Source organism: Labeo rohita, chromosome 25 (genome assembly GCF_022985175.1).
Source record: "Labeo rohita strain BAU-BD-2019 chromosome 25, IGBB_LRoh.1.0, whole genome shotgun sequence".
In the NCBI taxonomy this organism is placed as follows: Eukaryota; Metazoa; Chordata; class Actinopteri; order Cypriniformes; family Cyprinidae; genus Labeo; species Labeo rohita.
Genome location: NC_066893.1, coordinates 23,910,348 through 23,928,268, shown reverse-complemented (window position 1 = coordinate 23,928,268; position 17,921 = coordinate 23,910,348). Strand labels below are relative to the sequence as shown.

The following is a 17,921-nucleotide window of genomic DNA, read 5'->3' as shown; positions in this document are numbered from 1 at the left end:
TATATCATAGTATAAAATTCATTACAACGGTATTTATTCCAAGGCACTTAAAGTATTATGGTGGTACACATCATAAAATACATGGTATTGACATTGTACATGTCTAAAACAAGTATGATACCATGGCAAAAAACACAGTATTACCATGGTACGATGCCATGGTAAGTACCAGACTGGAGCTTTAAAAGTAATCATTGATTTGGATAAGATGCTCTTTTCACTAATCTACACTAGATTAAAAGCACTTTAAAATCGAGCTCTCTCCTCCATCAGGTCTTCGTTCTGTGGTTTAAGCTCTCAGCGCGGAGAAGGGGAGGAGACACACACACATACACATACACAAGGATCAGCTCCGTTCCTCGGTTCGCGAGTAACCGGGCAGGAGGAGGCGAGCGCGATCAGACCTCCAGGTGTGTGTAGATGTATGTGTGTGTTCCAGTCACACCTGGATGCGTCATGTGATCAGCTACCTGGGCGTGGAGCTAGCGTTCAGTGTGTTATTCGGTAACGGGAATCCCGGAACCACAGATCGCTGTCTCTCCGCGTGTGAGTGACATGTGAACTTTCCGTGCACCGGGAATCTATTTCTCACAATCTAAAGGGAATCCGTAGTCTGGACGCTGCAACTACTGCCAAGGTGAGAATCTGAGTGTTTGTGTTTGACGTGGAATATTATGCGCTGTACCTTTCAAAAAACGGAGTAAATGTGTTCTGTTTCAGACGGGACGCGTATCCCGGACTGAGACGCATGTTGCATGTGAGATGATGTACCGATTGTGTTCATGTGCTGTCCGTAGCCGTTCTAATAGCCGTTTTTTAAAACCCGTGCATTTATTTACGTCCTTATTACTTTTATGTATTATTAGCATGTAATGTAGTACATTAGTATGCAGTACGAACTAGTAGTGTGTGACTTGTAGGTGGGTCTACCGTTTTGTGGATGCAATCGGTTGAGGTTCGTTTCGCGTAATAACGCCAACGTCTTGTGGCGCCCCCAGCGCTAACCGTCAGCTGTCTTGAAGACGTTTTGTGTTTGTTTGTAAGTCTATATTAAAGTGATTAGTAATGACTATTACCTACTTTGTCGATATACTGTCCGATAATGATAAAGCAAAGTGCTGTATTGTTACTATATGCACGTCAAGAGCGTCAAAAGCGATTTCGCGGGCATCCGTTTAGCGCCCTGACTAACTTGTATTCTTTCTTTTGTGGTACTGAAATGTTGTTTAAACGTAAGTTTGCTTGTATGAAAAATGAATACTTGGTTTTAAGACTCTAAACTTTTTCTTTCGACTTTCTTTCGGGTTGTTCAAACAACCCAAACCATCAATATTCGCGTCCAGTTAGTACATGTTCATTGGGTGCTAGTACTTTTACTGCATGTTTTTAAGAACCTCAGTCATTTGTTTTGACTTATTTTTAGGTGTTTACAACACAGATACCCATAAATCAAACCCTAGTTTGTATTCATGTACTTGCAGTAATGGCTAGGCCAGTATTTTGCTAATCTAGTCACTATCTTAGCAGTGGTGAGTCACTGTTTCATTGCTGCTGCCAACGGATGTTTAGTTGTTGCCTTTGTTAATTGTTGCCTTTGCCTTTTTAATTTTAGTAGTAAAATTAACTGTGATGTCTGTCTGTCTTCCTTGATTGTTGTCCAGTTCTCGTGTGTCTCGAATCCTGGTATACATTGACCATATAGATAGGTGATACATTGGCAGGTGTTTTGGGGCAAGTTATTTACTTCCAAAAAAGCATAGTTAGCTATCCCCCCCCCCAGATATTCATAGTCAGACATTATGCCAAAGGTCAATTTACGCTTTTTATGCATGTCTCATTTGCCATTTAATTCAATTATTCATGCTATAAACCCCTTTGTTTCGACTACTAGTTATGACCTTGATTTGTCTTAATGGACAAGATGGATTTTTAATGGGTTGGATCTGGCTAATAGTGTTTCTTAGTCTTTGCTCTGCTCTTGTAAGTCCACAGTGTTGTGATTCACAACACAATCAGCTTAAACTGTGCTTGTCTAACATCAGAGGACTGCGTTTTCTCTCCTTTTCCCACATTATTCACTCGCATTGCATGTGCGCTCGAGTACAGAGTACAACAGGTCCGGACGAGCTCTTCCTGTGTCTTTTAACTGTATAAATCCTGCTGTTTGTCTGGGCACACTGGCTCCTTTCAGCCGGAGCTCTGAAGTTGTGTGTCTCTCACATTGTACCGCCTTGTTGTGCCTCTAAATTGCGTCTTTATTGGGCTCTCCTGTGTTTCTATGCAGTGAAAGGGAGGAGACATCCCGGGGGATTATCCTCATTAAATGCTTTAAACAAACGCGCCAGATTAGCCTGGGATCGTTCTCCATGTGGGGGCAATGAAGTCGAGGGTGGGTGTGGTGTGGTGAAAAGAACAACCCCAACAGCGAAAGGCAGCGTCTTCATAAATACACACCATCTGCGCGCACACACACACGGCGTGAAATCAGGTCCTGCTCCTGCCTACAGCTCTCGGGCTTATCTGCCGTCCTGCAAGCATTTAGAATAGAGCGACTGTCCCTTATCTGAGCGGCGAAACGCGTGATGAATGTCCTCTCCGCACGGAGCTGAATGATTTCATTCACCTTCCGAATGTCCCTGTGTTTTACGCTCAGAAATCATCAATTACCCACAATCACCTGCAGGGCTGTCAGCGAAAGCACTTGGCCGGAGCACTTGTGTTTATCAAAAGCTAAATAAAGAAGTAGCATTTGTCTGATGCTTGCCTGGAGGAAAGCAGGATGGTGATGTTTAATTTCGTACCTTCACCTTTTTCCTCTGTGGTGGCAACCATGGCTTCCTTGTTCGGCGGGGCCTGGTTTCCATGAACAACGAATAATTCAAAATAGTTGGCCAAAGAAGCAATGGCACTGTACTTCTCTTTTTTCCCCCTGTGGTTTGGCCGATTACAGGCTTTTAAGCATGTGCTTGTGTTGCCAGCTTGAGTCTGAGCGTCTTTGATTGGTCATTTTTGTTGCCTTCAACATGTCAGGCTGCTCTGCACTTAAAGTAATGCATGTTGATACTGAAGATTCTTGGAAAAGTCAGATGCTTTTTCTCATACCGGTGTGTTGAGTCTGGCTGCTCGGAAATGGCTTTTTCGCACTGAATTTCTGAAATAGTTTGGCATAGGTTTCTTAGGTTTCTTAACCCAGTCCATGTTTCAGTCCAGAGAGCGAAACTGAAGCCTCTACTTGAGATTCTTCTCATAGTTTTCAATTTAACAGTGCATGCTCTAATAATTAGGTAAAGTCGATGTGATGGAATAAATTGCGACTCTTTCAGGTTTTCTGTCCGACTGCTGCAAGCGACAGACATGTTGATAACTGTAAACTCGAAAGCTTTGTTTAGCCCACGGTGAAATCTCATTGGACACTCCCACTCCACATTTATGTGTGATTATCAGCGTTTTGTTTTATTAAAAAAATAGAAAAATTAAAATAGACAACAAAAGTAGTAAATAAATAAAGACCAGATTATAGGGCATTATTATTGTTGTTGTTGTTTTTTAAGTGGAATTTGTTAAAGTGGAAAAATTACAATAAAAAAAAAAATGGAATTTGGAGGAAATAAAATGAATTATATATAGCTATATTTCTATTATACATGCAATAGGTTTGATTAGAAATGTACAGTATATTGGTAACATATCGGTTATTGGTTATTTTTTATTTCATTATTGGTAGATATAATTGTGCATGCTTATTTCCTCAAATTTTATAATTTTAAATCACTAATAGTTTAAAAACACTGCTAAATGTAATATTTCATATCTCAAAATGAATATTAATTTTTTTATGTTGTACTTCATAATGTTGGGAAGCTAGTGATTTGTTTTTAATATATAAAGACAAAATAACATAAAATGTTATTCAAAAATGATTATCTGTGGATTTTTTTTAATTAATTTTTTTTTTCAGCTATTATGCCTACACTTAAAAAACAAAACAAAACAACAACAACAACGCAGTGAAGTGTGAAATTTAAAATACAGGTAAAACCTGTAATACAGGTAACCATTATTTTTATAGCAGATTTCAAAACTAACTTATTTTGTGTGTATAAAACAAGTATTTATGTGCATTTTGTTTTCATATCGTACTTTATAATGTTGGGGCGCCAGTTATAGTCTTTTGTTTTTATATCGTACTTTATAATGTTGGGGTGCCAATTATAGTCTTTTGTTTTTATTTTATTAATTTATCTGTGTATTTTTTATTAATTTTTTTCAGCTAATATTTCTATAGCAAATTTCAAAAAGAATTTTGATGTAGCAGCATACAAGGATTCATTTATTTATTATTATCAGTTATTATTTCTCTAGCAGATTTTAAAACAAATTTAGTGTAAAACGAGTATTTATGTTATTGCCTTGCAGCAATTAATCGCGATTAATCGTATCCAAAATAAAAGTTTTCGTGTACATAATATATGTATGTGTAACTGTGTATAATTATTATGTATATATAAATACACACAAATTAATGTATATATTTAAGAGAAATATGTTATGTATAAAATATTTTTATTTATATATAATATAAAATCTATAAAAAATATAATAAATACATACACTTGTAAATATTTCTTAAATATGTACATGAATGTGCTTGTAGTTATATATGCATAATAATTAGACACAATACACACACATATATTAGGCAAACTCAGACTTTTATTTTGTATGCGATTAATCGCGATTAGTCAGACCTAAAATATATACATGTAAATACATGTAAATATTTTCAAAATATAAGTATGCGTGTGTCTTTATATATACATAATAAATATACACAGTACACACACACACATATTATATAAACCATTTTTTTAAATTTTGGATGCGATTAATTGCGATTTATCACGATTAATCATTGACCACCACTAATTTATGTATTATGTGTAGTTTTTTTTTTTTTTAAAACAAAGTAGAATAGATTTATAACATGAAAATAATTATCAGTACATTATATGGCTTATCAGTACCAGCCATAATTGTTCTTTTTAATTAATTTTTAATTTTCACTTTCCACTCTCATCGCCTCATTGTCTTTGGGTGTATGAGTCAATCCGATAAGGTCTCATCTTTGGTTTGATCTGGCTATAATGCCATCTTGATGATGTGTGAAGTCGAGAGAGTAGTTTTAAGTGCCCCGATCCCCCAAAGGGCCGAGTTACATCAGATTACAGCAGCATCGTGGGAAATGACGGGCATAAGGTGAGATCGCATTCATTCTCACGCTTGCTAATCAACAGCTGGCCGCGGCTCTGTGCCGCCCGGGGGTCTTTATGCAGCATACGGCCTTACCATGGCTCCAGCGCCATACATATACACCTTTGAACGTTGACTAAGATCAGAAAGTGGCATCTTCTTCCCCACTCTTGTTCTTTCACTTCCTCCATCTTTTTCCCTCTCTTTTCATACCATCTGCTGATGGGCACAAAACCATTTCCTCAGCTTCGTTCTGGTCACGCAGATGGATTCAGAGTAAAAAAAAGTCAGTGTTCTAGGGAAAATAAGACACTGGAATGTGTGGGAGGGACTTTCGCACATGCACACAAAACCTTCGCCCGCAGGAGAACAAGATCTCCGGCTTTTGCTTCAAAGAGTCTCGTTACAAGCATAACATGCTATCAGCGCAGGCCGAGACTGTGGCGTAACATTACAGCCAGCGCTCTCCCCCTCAAGACACGGCGATGGCATCCGTGTCAAACCCACAGAAACGCTCTACTGTACGGATAGAAATTTGGCCTGAGCCCAGGCGGGCGCTCCCTCTGGAGCAAATGGGGCAAGCGGGGATTAAACCCGGTTCGTGAATAAAAGGAAAACCTCCGTTGACAGCCTTAATTAGTCTAAGACTTGGCTCATTCTGGGAAACTGCCAGGTCCTTGACTATTATAGTGGAAAATCCAGTCGGCTTCCACTTGAACAGCACCAATTGCAAACACACCCTTTTCAGGAGAAACACAGAAACTTTTTAGCCACGTGCTGTTACTTTCTGTGTTGGAAACTCTGAGTGGCATAATTCAAGAATACAAAACTTAAATGAGCTTTTTTTTTTTTTTTTTTTTTTTTTTTTTTTTTGCCTATTATCGGCTTCTGCAGAACTCTGCACAGAACCCTGCAGATTTTCACAGACTTTGACGCCTGTCACAAAGATCTCGACATTTTTCACCTCTTGTGTGTTTAAATATTTTAGCTAATTTGATGATTCTTTCCAGCTATCAATAAGAATGTAGTGCTCAGCTTTAATACATTTTACCACATTTAAATTCATTGTTGGGATGCACATACCAGCACCATATTGGTTATCAGTTGATTATTGAATTTTTTTTTAATTAATTTCTTGTTAGTACAAATACTTTCAGCTACCCATAAGAGTGTAGGTCTCAGCTTTAATACATTTTACCATGTTTAAATTTATTGTAGAGATGCATATATATATTTTAATTCAACTTAAGGATGCACATGTTGGCACCATGTCATCATATTATTTTGTTTTTTATTAATATTATTTTAAGTTATTCTTGTCAGTAAAATACTTTGAGCTACCCAAAACAGTTTAGGTCTCAGCTTTAATACATTTTACCATGTTTAAATTTATTGTAGAGATGCATATATTGGCATCATGTGGGTTATTGACTTTTTAAAATTTAAAAATGATTAAAAAAATCATTTTAATTGTTTAATTTGTGTTTTTAAAATTATTATTGCTTTTGAAATAGGTAGTGTAGCCCAGCTTTTTAAATACAGTTTACCATGTTCAAATTCAACCCAGGGATGCACATATCGGCACCATATCGGTTATAGACTAATAATTTTTTTTACATTTTTGACATAATTTGTTTTTTTCACTAATGCAATTTTGTTATTCTTGTTATTAAAAATCCTTTCATCTACCCATAAGAGTGTAGAGCTCAGCTCTAATACATTTCGCATGTTTAAATTCATTGTTGAGATACACATATCGGCATCATGTCGGTTATTGACTGATAGTGGCTTTTTAAAATTTAAAAATGATTTCAAAAAATATTTTAATTGTTTAAATTTGTCTTTTTTAAACTATTATTGCTGTTGAAATAGCTAGTGTAGCCCATTTTTTTAAAAATACATTTTACCATGTTTAAATTCAATTTAGGGATGCACATATCGGCACCATATCGGTTATAGACTAATTATTTAAATTTAAGTACATTTTTTTCATAAATAATATTTCAGCTGTTTCAGCTACCTGTAAGAGTGTAGTTCTTAGCTTAAATACATTTTACAATGTTAAAATTAATTGTAGAGATGCACATATCGGCACCATATCGGTTATTGACTGTTGTTTACATTTTTTACATAATTTATAATTTTTTTACATAATATTATTTTAAGTAATTCTTATTAAAATGCTTTCAGTTACCCATAAGAAAGTAGGTCTTGGCTTTAATAAATTTAACATGTTTAAATTCATTGTATAGATGCACATATCGCTTATCGACTAATAGTGGCTTTTTAAACTGTAAAAATTATTTTAAAAACATTTTATTTGTTTAATTTGTCTTTTTAAAAAATATTAGTGCTTTTGAAATGGGTAGTGTAGTGCAGCTTTTTAAATACATTTTACCATGTTTAAATTCAACTTAGGGATGCACATATCAGCACATATTAGTTATAAACCAATTATTTACATTTTTCATTTCATTTTTTTTTCATTAATATTATTTTAAGGTAATCTTGTTATTAAAAATGCTTTAAGCTACCCATAACAGTGCAGATCTCAGCTTTAATACATTTTACCCAGTTTAAATTTATTGTAGAGATGCATATATCGGCACCATATCGGTTATTGACTGATAGTGGCTTTTTAAAATTTAAAAATGATTGAAAAAATCATTTTAATTGTTTAATTTGTCTTTTTAAAATTATTATTGCTATTGAAATAGTGTAGTGCAGCTTATAAATATGTTTTACCATGTTTAGATTAATTTTAGAGATGCCCATATCAGCATCATATCGGTTATCGACTGACAGTGATTTTTTTAAAATGTAAAAATTTTAATTAATTTTTCTTTTTAAAACTATTATTGCCGTTGAAATATGTAGTGTAGTGCAGCTTTTTAAATACATCTTATCATGTATAAATTCATTGTAGGGATACACATATTGGCACCATATCGGTTATAGACTGATTGTTTTATTTTTCAGTTTCTTATTTTTTAATACAATTTTAAGTTCTTGTTATTAAAATGCTTTCAGCTACCCATAAGACTGTAGGTCTCAAGCTTTAATACTTTTTTTCCATGTTTAAATTAACTGTAGAGATGCACATATCGGCATCATATTAGTTATCAACTGATAGAGGCTTTTTAATTTTTAAAAATTTTAAATTATTTTAAGAAACATTTTAATTGTTTAATTTTTCTTTTTATAATTATTATTGCTATTGAAAAAGGTAGTGTAGTGTAGCTTTTTAAATACATTTTACCATGTTTAAATTCATTGTAGGGATACACATATTGGCACTGATCATTTAAATTTTTTTTATGGCATTTGTTATTTTTTTATTAATATTATTTTAAATTATTCTTGTTATTAAAAATGCTTTCAGCTACCCGTAAGAGGGCAGGTCTCGGCTTGAATACATTTTACCATATTTAAATTCATTGTAAAGATACGCATATCGGCACCGTATCGGTTATCGACTGATCTTCTTTTTTTTAGCATTAAAATGTCTATTAGTACTTTTAATTATTATACTGTTATCTATTTAATAGTTATCTATTTGTTTTGTTTTTTAAATTATTTTTTACATTATTAATGATAATTGTTTTATTACAATTAATTGATAATTTTATATTTTTCTATTAAAAATGAAAATATTTTAACTGTTTAACTTCATTTTTATGTTTTAATTAATATGATTAATTTTGTTATTGATATTAAAATATTTGTATAATAGTTATAATGGTAATATTTAAAAATACTATTTATTCATTCAAATTAATAATAATATAGTAAACAATATTTATTTAGTATTTTTAAAAAATAACATCATGTTGTGATTCCTAAATTCACAAGTAACATACGTGTTTGTTTATTTATTTATTTATTTTTTAATTTATTAATAATTTATTTATTATTATTATTATTATTATTATTAATTTTATTTAAATGTAATTTACATGTAGCATGTTGTGTTTACATGTAGCTATTTATTTATTTATTTTAGATGCATAATTTGGTCATTGATCAGTTATAATATGAATGGAATTACCAGAAATGTCCATACTGGTGCATGTCTAATCCATAATTTTCCTTTAGAAATGAAAACTGCAGCAAAATTTGTCTGGAGATTGTGTTTTGGCCTTTCTGTTATCAGAAGAAAAATCTGACTTGTCAGACAGTTTGATGGTATATTAAGGCTGCCAAAATGTTTCCAGCACAGTTTAACTAACGATGGGTTGGGGTATTATTTCATAAGCTTAGGTGAACTGAAGCGTGCTTTATTTATCTTTGCACGCCAAGAGATTTTACGCTTGAACCCGCCTCAGTCAAACGGATAAGTGCAAAATGATAGATTCCCGTGATGCGCGTGACATCGCCGTTTCCTTCACCTTTGTTTCTTTTTTTCCCCACATTCCAATGAGGAGTTCACTTGGGCATTGAAGGGTGTAATTCATTTCTACAGATCTGAGTAACGTCTTGTTCAATCTTCAAACAGGGCGCTCGCCTCACACGGAGATTGCTTTTAATTACCGACACTACACTTCTCATAATGTGGGGTTCCGTGTGGCGGCGGTGCGGGCGATGTTTGTGGGGTTTCTGGGCATCTTGAACAGGGGGAAACTCTCCAGGCTGTTAATTAAGGAAAAGACGAGTCCCGGCGGAGCCAAAAATGCATGAGTGAAGGGTCACATATTTGCCAAACAGCTGGAAACCAAGGTCACGGCAACCTGAGCGAAAAAGACGGAAAGAAGGAGGGGCAACCTGGCAAGAAGTCTGCGAGGAGTTGAGTCGGTTGCCAAAGGAGGAGGTGGTTGCGATATTTTATTTTAGACATTAATCCGAGGCTTTACGGTGGCTTTCCTTGGACTCAAGTGTGAAAGACACTCAAAGAAAAGCAGAACTGGTTCACACAGTATTTTCAGCATGTCTTAAAAGCGTGCTGTGGTATCATGGGAACGCTGTTGTTTTTCCTTTCCTGTTGAAACGACTAGCTCAGGCCAGCGTGAGTTTCCTTAAATGCCCTTTTTTCACATATGGTTTGTTTATGATTATGATTATGAACTGCATGGGCTCTGAGCGCTATTATTAATAAGTCATAGGCTAAATAGGAAAATTGCATTTGGGTGGAATATTGTGTTATTAGAAAATATTGGAAATGTTGTAGCTTTATTACTAGTGACAGATGATTTTGCTTCTACTATCAATAACTTTAACTGTGCTGTGCGTATGTGTGTGTGTGTGTGTGTATATTATGTATCTATCTATCTATCTATCTATCTATCTATCTATATATATATATATATATATATATATATATATATATATACACACACACAATATTAAACATTATTACATTTATAGAAAATTATATATAGTATATATATTTTATATATATATTATATAAATATATATATATATATATATATATATATATATATTATGTAAATATAAAATATATATATATATATATATATATATAAAAGAAAACATTAAACATTATTTCATTTATAGAAAATGTTATATATATTATATATATTTCATATATATACTATATAAATATATATATATAGTTATTAAACATTATTACATTTATAGAAAATTTTTATATATATATATATATATATATATATATATATATATACAAATATAAGTGCTCTGCATTTATATTTGAATTATATTGCATATATATGTACTATTTTATTTTTTATATATAGTACATATAAAATATATAAAATATATAGTATATATAAAATAAAATAAAATTGTACATATATATGCAATATAATTCAAATATAAATGCAGAGCACTATATAAAAACTACTGAAAATATAGTCATAAGTAGCACAGGTATATTTGTAGCACCAGCCAAAAATATTTGTAAAGTTTTGTAAATTTTGGTTAATTTTTGTAAGTTTCCTTCCGTAAATATATTAAAAAAATTTAATTAGTAAGATACATTGCTAAGAACAAAGGCAATTTTCTCAATATTTAGATTTTTTGCACACACACATACCACATTTATGCTAATTGTAATAAGCAACAAATAAATTGTTGCTTATTTATTCAGCTTTCAGATAAATCTTAATTAACAAAAACAAAAAAAAAAATTGACCGTTATGGCTGGTTTTATGGTCCAGGGTCACATAGTTTATATTTATATATTGTATAATATATTGTAATATTTATATATTATATTTTACAGTTATACTGTACATTAGAATTTACATATTTATGTAAATGTATGTTATATTTTTAATTATAAAATATTCAATATAATATTTATGTACGTTTTATATTTTAATTTAATTTAATTTAATATGTGTGTGTGTAAATAAATACAAAATAAATGTATGTACAAATATAATATTTATGTTGTTGCCATCATCAGTTACAAAACAACAAAGGTTAATAGCCTTTTTTTTTTGCATTTAAAATTCTAAAATAGACCTACAATCCATCTGTAATTGAAAGCATTGTTCTGTAATGAAACCTCTAATCTCTCTATTCTATGAGGTCATGACCTTTATATGAGATACCACTGATGACAGTCATTTGTAATGTGGGGAGATGCGTCTATACTGTCAGACTAGCAGCGTTTCTGGTGGCTGTAGAAGCACGTGCCGGGACCCAGATGTGTATTTGGAGGTGACCCTGACGGCTTTAGCAGCAGGCCACGGGCCCGCGGAGGTGGAGGGGAAGACTTGTGCTGCTCTGGGACTCTCTGCGGAAACATTCCTGAGCTGATTCCCGGCCAGGAATTCCAGTTATGTGCATGAAACCAGACGGACAGAGAGGTGGCTGCTCCGAGACGACGAGGCCTTTGATTTTGGTGTTTGTTGTTTTGCTTCCTGATCTCTGTAACGCCACATCTGAGTCACTTATTTCCTTCCTGCCTTTTCTTTTTCATATATATTTTTTTTTAAAGAAAATCAGTATATGCACTCATATGCACTTGCATAAAAAAAATCTCCATTTGAAATGCACAGTAATTATTTAAAATCAATAAACTAGATGAGATGCAGTCATATGTATATGAAACAGATGCAATTTCTGTAATAGTATTAATAAAAGTGTTTTAAATACATAATAATGAGCAGATTTATGCTAATTGTAAACAATTAGAAAATAAATGAATAAATATGATCATTTAAATAAAATCAAATAGATGCAAATAGCTAATAAACTGTTCCATGATTTTTCCGAGTGCAGAAATCTTATTTAACGTCTTCATTTATCAGCTAAACACACCCTTGTCTGCCATTGGTCAGCCAAACAAAAAACCCCGCCTCCAGCTCTTCCCATTGGTTGAGCCATTCTAGTCAAGATTTTCAAACCAATAGACTTTTGTTTTGCTTAAAGTCGTTAAAGCATATTAAACTGGGACGGAAGAAAACATTTTAACATCCCCAAAAGTTTCACACTTCAGCTTTAAATGAGTCAAAAACACTTCCTTCTGACCATCTTGTGCTTTATTCATATTCTTTGACTAATTTTCTTGTACCTCACATCCCCACAGTTTCACTTCCCTTCTCTTTTTCAGTCTTTTGTTATGCTTTCTGTTTGTTTTTTGCTCCCCCTCCCTTATCCGGCTGTCGCGGCGCCTCGGGCTCAAGATCCGTCCTCGGATCCGTGGCTTGGCTGATGGTGTCGTTACAGCTGTGTGTCTTCGGTGCGTCTCCAGCCACCCGGGTGCGTGTAGCCTGATCTGATCGGACACGCACCCCACTCCATCTGACTCATCTGGGTCGAGGCTCTGCCACGTTGACCCGTGGCTCTTTATATAAACACACATTTCTCATGCCTGTCCTGTTTACACCTGTTTACCAAAAGTACTACAGGTAAATACTTTAAAATTTGACAAGGTACTAATTTGTATACCATAGTATTTACATGGTACTTTAAATATGTGTTGGATACAAAAAAGTTTTTGGATATGCACTGTGGTAATATTATAGTATTTGGAACAAGTACTGTGTTATTCTTAGAATAGAAAAACCACAGTAGTACCATGGTACCTTTTAGCAATACTTACAGTACTATTTCAGAGAATCATAGTATTACCATTTGATACCAACACAGTATTGTTATGAGAATGGTATAACATTGGCATGTATTTCAGTACCACAGTATATTTCTAGTACCATAGTATTAGCATCTGATGCAACCACAGTACTTTTTGTGATGGATGGTACAATATTACCTTGGTATATGCCTAAAAACATGTTTTTACCATGCTACATGTCCCAAAAACAGTATTACCATTGTACTTTTATATTGTGCAAATATGACTCTGCATGAATTTGAGTACCTTGGTATATGTCTAAAAACATGTTTTTCCATGCTACATGTCCAAGCACAGTAGTTTTTGGTTTGTGAATTTCAGTACCATGTTATATTTCAGAGTACCATAGTACTGACATTTGTTACCACCACAGTATTTTTGTAAGGGATGGTACTTTTGGCAAATATGACTCTGTATGAATTTGAGTACCTTGGTATATGCCTAAAACATGTTTTTCCATGTCACATGTCTAAGCACATTATTACCATGGTATTTTGTGGCAAATATCACTATACAGGAATTTCAGTACTATGGTATATTTCAATGCATCGTAGTATTACCATCTGATACCACTAGAGTATTTTTGTGAGAATGGTACAACATTACCTTGGTATTTGTCCAAAAACATGGTTTTACCATGGTACATGTCCAAATTAACATGATAGCTTTTGGTAAATGCTATAGTACATGAATATGTGTACTATCTGACAAACCAGTACTTCTTGCGGGATAGTGCAACTTTAACTTTGTATATGTCCAAACACATGGTTTTACCATGGTACATGCATTTCAGTACTATGGTATTAACATCTGATGCCACCACTTGGTATATGTCTAAAAACATAGTTTAACCATGGTACATATCCAAAATAACATGGTGTTAGTAGTACCATAATACCACAGTACATGAATATGCATACCATGGTATATTTCAAAGTACTATATTATTACCATATGACGCCAAAACAGTACTTTTTGTGGGATGATGCAACATTAACTTTGTGTATGTCTAAAAACATAGTTTTACCATGGTACATGTCCAAAAACATATTGTTGTGGTAATAGCATGGCACCAAGTCCCCCCAAAAAAAGATAAGAGAGAGTACTTTCTTAAAAGTATAAAAGTGTACTGAATAATACATTCTCAAAATGCTAAGGTAGTATATTTGTTAATGTGCAAAGAATGTGGTAATACCATGGTACGTTTTGGTAAATGGCATGTGAATTTTAGTACCATATATTTCTGTGTGCTGTAGTATTACCATCTGATACCAGTATTTTTGTGAGGATGGTACAGCATTACCTTGGTGTAAAATGGTTTTACCATGGTACATGTCCAGATTAACTTGGTAGTACCATAGTACCTTTTGGTGAATACTATAGTACATGAATATGTGTACCATTGTATACTTCAAAGTACCATATAGTTACCATCTGACACCAAAACAGTACTTTCTGTGAGGGATAGCAGAACATTAACTGTGTATATGTCCAAAAACATAGTTTTACCATGGTACATGTCCAAAAAAATGGAAGTAGTACCAAAGTACCTTTTGGTAAATACTCTAACACATGAATATGTGTACCATTGTATTCTTTAAACTACCATATTATTACCATCTGACACCAAAACAGTACTTTTTGTGGGATGACGCAACATTAACTTTGTGTATGTCCAAAAACATAGTTTTACCATGGTACATGTCCAAAAAAAAAAATGGTAGTAGTACCATAGTACCTTTTGGTAACTACTATATTATGTAAATATGTATAACATGGTATATTTCAAAATACAATATTATTATCATCTGACATTGAAACAGATCATTTTTGTAAGGGATGGCGTAACATTAACTTTGCATGTCTAAAAACATGGTTTTACCATGGTACATGTCCAAAAAACATGGTAGTAGTACCATAGTTCCTTTTGGTAAATACTGTATTACATGAGTATGTGTACCATGGTATACTGTACTTCAAAGTACCATATTATTACCATGTGACACTAAAACAGTACTTTTTTTGTGGGATGGTGCAACATGAACTTTGCATGTCCAAAACGTGGTTTTACATTTACATTACATTTACATTTATTCATTTAGCAGACCATGGTACTTTTACCATGGTTTTACCATGGTACATGTCCAAAAACATGGAAGTAGTACTAAAGTACCTTTTGGTAAATACTCTAATACATGAATATGTGTACCATGGTATACTTGAAAGTACCATATAGTTACCATCTGACACCAAACTAGTACTTCTTGTGGGATGGCGCAACATTAACTTTGTATATGTCTAAAAACATGCTTTTACCATGGTACATGTCCAAAAAACATGGTACCAAAGTACCTTTTGGTAAATACTCCACTACATGAATATGTGTACCATGGTATACTTGAAAGCACCATATTATTACCATCTGACACCAAACCAGTGATTTTTTTGTGGGATGACGCAACATTAACTTTGTATATGTCCAAAAACATGGTTTTACGATGGTGCATGTCCAAAAACATGGTAGTACCAAAGTACCTTTTGGTAAATACTCCAATACATGAATATGTGTACCATGGTATACTTAAAAGTACCATATTATTACCATCTGACACCAAACCAGTGATGTTTTGTGGGATGACGCAACATTAACTTTGTATATGTCCAAAAACATGGTTTTACCATGGTGCATGTCCAAAAACGTGTTGCTGTGGTAATAGCATGGCACCAAGTCCTAAAAATATAACAATATATGGTACTTTCTTAAAAGTATAAAAGTGTAGCTTTGTTTATGTGGAAAAAATGTGGTAAAACCATAGTACATTTAGGTAAATACCATGGCATGTGAATTATAATACCACATATTTCAGTGTACCATCGTACCTCATTACCTTGGTGTATGTCCAAAAACATCATTTTACCATGGTAAATGTGCAAATTCACATGATAGTAGTACCACAGTACCTTTTGGTAAATATTAGAGTACATGAATATGTGTACCATAGTATACTTCAAAGTACCATAATATTTCCATCTGATACCAAAACAGTACTTTTGTGAGGGGTAGTGGGACATTAACTTTGTATATGTCCAAAAACATGGTTTTACCATGGTACATGTCCAAAAAAAAAACAAGACAAGATATATTTTCTTAAAAGTATAAATGTGTACTGAATTATACATGCTCAAAATGTCAAAATACTATGGTAGTATCTTCATGTTCAAACAAATGTGGTAATACCATGGTACTTTTTGGTAAATAGCATAGCATGTGAATTTTAGTACCGTATATTTGAGTACACTATAGTATTACCATCTGATACAATCACAGTACACTGTAAAAAATAAAAAACACAATTTGTTTAAAATAAAGCTTAAAATAATTTGTTACCCTGCTGCCTTAAAATTTTAAGTTCAGTCAACTCAAATAAGTTTAGTCAACTTAAAATGTTAAGTTGTACTAAGTAACAACTTAGATATTTGTATTTGCTAAACTTAACAGATGGGTAAGTAACCCAGCTGCCTTAAAATTTTAAGTTGATTCAACTCATATTTAAGCTGTCACTTAGTATGATTTAACATTTCAAGTTATATGGCCACAGTACATGCCATGCTTTTAGCTTTGTACAGTACATATCAAAAACCCCATGGTAATACTACGGTACTCTTTTGTAAGAGTATGATGAAAACACAGGTATAGCTCTGTTTCACTTTGATGTGTGAGATTTATTCTTTGCTTTGTGTATTTCACATCCCAAGTCTTTGCTAACACTATCGAATCCTTTGCCTTTAGGCGGCCTCCCAGAACTCAGAGTTAGCGTTTAGCAAAGCTTCAGTCTCCGTGGACCAGTTTCCTGACTTTAAACTCAAACAAATGGCTGCCTTTAAGCAAATGACATCACAGTCTGTGCCGCAGACCCCATAAACACGCAGACGCTAAAAGCACACTAGCCTGGTTTTGATGCGACACCGCATCACTGTTTTACACAGGAAACCCAAGAGATAACTCCCTTCTCAAACCCACGCACAGACTTTTAGTTAAGGTGTTATCGTGTTTGAGGTTAGCATCATTTTAATCTATCGCTGTTCAGACTTTTAATTATCACGATTAGCTTTAGAAGGGCTGTAGATGCATTACGACTGAGCGCTTGGCTCCTGAAAGCAGCTATCATGCACTATTGGCGCTAAGCTAACGCGTGGCTAAATGGGAAATAAGCATTTTGCTTTTCCAGATGCTCTCTCAGGAAATGCAGGTGGGCACGAGATTAGCTTGTTTGTCTGCTAATCGGCTAAATCAGACTTGTCATGTTGGGGCCTACTAGGATTTCCAAAACTAGTTTGTTTGTAGACTTTGATGCTGATCATATTGAGTTAAATGATTGCATCTGTCGGGATATTTAGGGAGCAGCTAACTTCACTTCTTTGTTTCTCCTTTTTACAGGCGGTTTTTGGGTGGATCGGTTACTATTCCAGCCATCGTAAAGTCGATCCTTCCACCTCGTTTAGTGACGGATGTTGTTTATTTGCAGCTGTAATAAAAACAGCCTGTTTTTCATCATGCGCTTTCACTGCCTTCATTTACATAACCTCTAACAAATGACATTCGATCCTT

At 33.8% G+C, this 17,921-nt stretch overlaps 1 protein-coding gene across 2 annotated transcripts in view; it reads left to right on the top strand.

Moving 5' to 3' along the window:
• The first annotated feature begins 320 nt into the window (after positions 1-320).
• The window catches only part of plxnb2b (plexin b2b), a 255,909-nt gene continuing 238,308 nt past the window's right edge, over positions 321-17,921 (top strand). For both annotated transcript variants that reach the window (XM_051099100.1, XM_051099101.1), the window contains exon 1: positions 321-637. The gene's annotated coding sequence lies outside the window, so the exon portion shown is untranslated. The remainder of the gene's footprint in view (positions 638-17,921) is intronic.